This window comes from Glycine soja, chromosome 2, assembly GCF_004193775.1.
Source record: "Glycine soja cultivar W05 chromosome 2, ASM419377v2, whole genome shotgun sequence".
NCBI classification, from domain to species: Eukaryota; Viridiplantae; Streptophyta; class Magnoliopsida; order Fabales; family Fabaceae; genus Glycine; species Glycine soja.
The window spans coordinates 23,652,941-23,657,441 of record NC_041003.1 but is presented as its reverse complement, the minus strand read 5'-3'; the positions used below and the strand labels follow the sequence as shown (position 1 = coordinate 23,657,441).

The 4,501-nt window shown below is 39.4% G+C and overlaps 1 non-coding gene across 1 annotated transcript; it reads left to right on the top strand.

Annotated features, from left to right (window-relative positions):
• Positions 1-268: 268 nt before the first annotated feature.
• Positions 269-375, top strand: LOC114404637. Its single transcript, XR_003665082.1, has one exon. It is a non-coding gene; the product is annotated as a small nucleolar RNA R71 (small nucleolar RNA).
• Positions 376-4,501: the final 4,126 nt, after the last annotated feature.

The window sequence follows — 4,501 nt, the reverse complement described above, 5'->3', positions numbered from 1 at the left end:
CAGGTTAACCAAGGCATCTAGTTTACCTTCAAGCTTCTTAGTTTCAGATGATGCAGATGAGTTCGTGGCGACTTCATGCACTCTTCTAATGACAATAGCATCATTTCTGGTGCTAAACTGTTGGGAGTTGGAAGCCATCTTCTCAATTAAATTCCTGGCTTCAGCAGGGGTAATGTCTCCAAGGGCTCCACCACTGGCAGCATCTATCATACTTCTCTTCATGTTACTGAGTCCTTCATAAAAATATTGGAGAAGAAGTTGCTCAGAAATCTGGTGGTGAGGGCAACTAGGGCATAGTTTTTTAAATCTCTCCCAATATTCATATAGGCTCTCTCCACTGAGTTGTCTAATGCCTGAAATATCCTTTCTGATGGTCGTGGTCCTAGAAGTAGGGAAATTTTTTTCTAAGAACACTCTCTTGAGGTCATCCCAGCTCGTGATGGACCTTGGAGCAAGGTAATATAGCCAGTCCTTTGCCACTCCCTCTAAAGAATGAGGAAAGGCCTTCAGAAAGATGTGATCTTCTTGGACATCTGGAGGTTTCATGGTAGAGCAGACAATATGAAATTCTTTCAGATATTTATGAGGGTCTTCACCTGCAAGACCATGAAACTTAGGCAACAAGTGGATCAGTCCAGTTTTAAGAACATATGGGACATCGTCATAAGGGTATTGAATGCACAAGCTTTCATAAGTGAAATCAGGTGCAACCATTTCCCTTAGAGTCCTCTCACGAGGTGGAGGTTGAGCCATATTATCAGAATGCTCAAAATCAGGATGTTCAAAATCACCAACCACATAATGCACAGACTCACCAGTAACAGAATGCTCAAGATGTTCAAAAGTCACAAAATGTTCAGGGAAAGTAGGATGCACACTATGCCTAACTAATCTATGAAATGTTCTATCTATTTTAGGATCAAAGGGTTGTAAGTCAGATGGATTGCCTCTAGTCATACACTACATTTAGCATGCACAACTAGCTGCCTTCTTATGCAAGTAACAATGTAGGTTTGAACTACAGCTACCATCAAATGATATCCAAATGACTTGAAATTTTGTGAGCAACACTCTAAAATCATGAAAAGATAGCACAAAAATTTTTAGACAAAAATTCAAAGTCTAACTATGGAAACTACCTAAGGAAAGTTTAGAAAAATAAAACAATAAAACTTGAAAAAACAAAAACTAGTAAACAGGCGATTTTGGCTAGTTAGAGACCTCAGTCAGCCTTTGGCAAATTTTCACGGTATTGGAAATGATTTTTCAACCCCAAATACATATATAATAATAGTCATTCTGATACCCGGAGCAAAAGTTATGGCCGTTTGAAGTTTTTCTAAACAAAAGTTCTAAAATTTTTTGAATCTCTCAAATCTAGCCACAACAAGTGTTCCTGGTATTTTTCACACAAAATATGAGTCAAAAGAACCTGCCACACCAAAATTCAGCCAAAAATAACAACCCTAACTATCAAAACAAAAATCACCAATTAAATTGTCAGCAGCAGTCACTGATTCAGTTACAAATGCAATGTTGTGTGAACAGTAACACAAAATCAGTCTCGAATTCCGTCACTAAGCATCAATCACAGCAAAACATAAAAACTGAAATAGGGGAAGCGCTGAACAGAAAAACTAAACAAAACACTATACTAAACAAAATAACAAGACACTAACCAACACTAACACCACACTAAAGAATTAGACGTACAACAACTAAACATAAAACACGAATCACTAGCTATTATGAACCTTTGGACACTGCTCCCCGGCAACGACGCCAAATTTGATCGAGGTCATGCCCAAATCAAATAAACATTAAAATGCAGTAACTAGGAAGTGATCCTAGGTTGTTTCCCAACGAGCAATGATAAACCAAATGTTCATAATATACTTGCAGTAACAGTAACAATTGGGGGGCGGGGTGTTTGTTTTGTGAATTTAAGAACAAGAAGATTGGAATATGAAATTAATAATAGTAAGAACAAGTTATATCCTCTGATTCAGAAGCCATTCTCTTATCCAAGGTTATGAGGATTTCACCCCTGGCAGTTAACCACTTAATCCAACCCTAATTTAATTTACTAAGCGAAAATCAACTTAGGGTTGTCAATATGTGATTAAGCAACACATACACCAATTAACACCTTGTTCATTAAGCACGAATGCAATTTAAGCATAGAGGAAATTAATCGAACACGAAGCATGCACAGATTAACAGAACGCATGTTGTGACATCCTGGAAATTTCAACCCGAAATTTTTGGAAACGATGTATTTTGAACGATTATATATATATAAGTATTATTTAGTGTATATGCATATATGTTCTTGATAGAAGTAGGAATAGTGGGGGCAAGATATGCGGGTTAGGCTAATTAAGGAAGAGAAATCCATAACTGGGAGGTTATGGGTTAATTCTTAATTAATTAGTCTAAAAATCATCGTTTTGCGTGCGACTTAAAATTTTAACGAAACCAACCTTTGAAACACGCTTGGGGACTTATTCTGAGCGTTTTGATATATATATTGATTACTTTCAAAAACTGGCCCCAATGGACGCAGAGAAACGCGAGGAACTGGAATTAGAGAAACGGCATGCAAACCGAGGCAGGATTTTAGCGTTTCAAAGGGTAGTGCAGAATGAGTTTTGGATGTTTGCTAGCAGATCCCAACGGTCAAAATGTAGGCTTGTGTACTAGAGACTTCCAGTAAAATTTTCGAGTCGATCCAACGGTTAACGAACTGGAACGAAGGATTTGTTGCTGTGGTCTTTAAGTGAGAAAAGCTGTGATTTTGGTTGGTGTTTTGGGCAGAGTTTTCTGCCTTTGCCCTGTTTTCTTGGCTGTGATAGTTTGTGCTGTTTGAATGTTGAATTACTTGGATGTTGGGGAAGCTTGGGAGGATTGATGGGGACCCGGTGTTGAGAGAAACGAGGATATGGGCTACGTGGGAGTACGTGAGCTCAGTTGGAGGTGGGCAACAGGGGATGGTGGGTTTATGCACGATTTGTGGATGTGGAAAACTTGTTGTGCACCATCGCCCGACCGCCACCTAGTACCAAATGTGATGGGTACCCCATAATCCTACAAGCTTGAGATGAGGAAGTGTAGAAGGGTGAAACTTCCTGCTTTTATTCGTTGACCACAGAGTGGTACCTGGAGATATGTCGCGGGGGTCAGGAGACCTTGGGGACGTCAAGTGGGGTGCTATTGCCCAAAACCAAGCTTGACCAATCCCGACCCAACCCGGGCATAGTCAGTCAGTGAGAACCTGTGATGTACCTAAACAGGCGAGCTCCTGGAAGTCAACAGATAAAAGGAACAAAGACCACAAAGCAAGGAGGCTTGTGTGGTGGCTGGCCAGCTGTGAATCTTGTGTGATATATGGGTTATGGCCTCTGGTAATCGATTACCAAGGGTGGGTAATCGATTACAAGGCTTAAAAATGAAGACAGGAGGCTAAGATGGTCTCTGGTAATCGATTACCACGGGGTGTAATCGATTACCAGGCTTGAAAACGAGGTCAGAAAGCCATGAGGGCTTTTGGTAATCAATTACCAAGGGGGTGTAATCGATTACCAGGCTTAGAAATGAAGGCAGCAGGTTGTGGAGGCCTCTGGTAATCGATTACCTGTCTGTGTAATCGATTACACAGAGGAATGGGTCACTGGTAATCGATTATCAGGTATGTGTAATCGATTACACAATGCCTTTTTCAGGTTTTCATGTCCTGAAGCTATGTGATTCGAGTTTGGCCTCTGGTAATCAATTTCCAAGGCTGTGTAATCGATTACTAGGGATGAAAAGCCTTGAGTTTGGCCTCTGGTATATTCTTCCTTTTGAAACAGCAAAATAGTTTAGGGATTATGAGCGGTAAGAAAGAAATGACTCCGAATAGAGTTGTGGACTGGCCATTCAGGACTCTATAGTGAGGATTTTCCTTCTAAACCTAATTATTGTGAAAAGAGAAAGAAATGAAAAAGAAAAAGAAGAAAAAAAAATTACCATGGTTTTTGTTATTTAAATCATTACTATTAAACCAGTCATTATTTTGGGGACGCCACACATGTGGGTTAATTGATGAAGGGAAAACCGATAGGAGAGCAACATTAAAAATAGAACCTCAAAGAGAATTACGCTTCATCCTCAGAGGGAAACAACACTAGGAATTTAGCCTTCCATAAGCTCAACAAAAGCAGAAACATAAATGAAGCTAAAGGCAGAAAACATAAATGAAACTAGAAGCAGAAACGTAAATGAAGCTAGAGGCATAAAACGTAAATGAAAGCATAAGAAGGAACAAAAAAAAAATGAAATTGCAATTGAAAGCAGAAAAATCGAAAATGCCTTAACGTGAACAGTAATCCCAAGCTAAAAACGTAAAACCCTAAAACCCTATGCTTTGAATAATAGAATCCTTTACACGAATCCCAAGGCTTCTATTTATAAGGGTCACTCAAAGTCACTGGGCCCTATTACATTATTCTGACCCAAAACG